This window comes from Nematolebias whitei, chromosome 1, assembly GCF_014905685.2.
Source record: "Nematolebias whitei isolate Nwh7 chromosome 1, NemWhi1, whole genome shotgun sequence".
Lineage (NCBI taxonomy): Eukaryota > Metazoa > Chordata > Actinopteri > Cyprinodontiformes > Rivulidae > Nematolebias > Nematolebias whitei.
The window spans coordinates 6,019,068-6,019,492 of NC_056498.1; positions in this window are offsets into that span (position 1 = coordinate 6,019,068).

Genomic DNA, 425 nt, shown 5'->3' on the forward strand with positions numbered 1-425 from the left:
ACACAGGTCAAGGTGAAAGTTGATCTCAGGGTGGTTGAACACTCTGTTCTCCAGCTTGTGGGGGGGGGGGGTACAGCAGGTTTAGGCTTGTGTATTAAATGCTTTCACATGTTTTTTTCCAGCTTCATTTCTTTCTTCTCCTTTATTTACAAATGTTTACAAGAGTTCTTTGAGAAGAGGCCTGTGTGTGAAGCGAAATGTCCGATGTGTGACCTGCCCAGGAAACGATGAAGGATGCTTTCTTTGGTCACAATCAGAGCAAAGCTGCTGCGTCTACAAGCAAATAAAAAACACCAATGTTTGGATGTGAGGAGGCAAAAGACTGAAGGTTTTAGTGGAAGATGTGTGAGGAACAGTGGAAGCAGAATCTCAGTCCCTCTCCTCCTCCTCCTCCTCCTCCTCCTCCTCCTCCTCCTCCTCCTCCT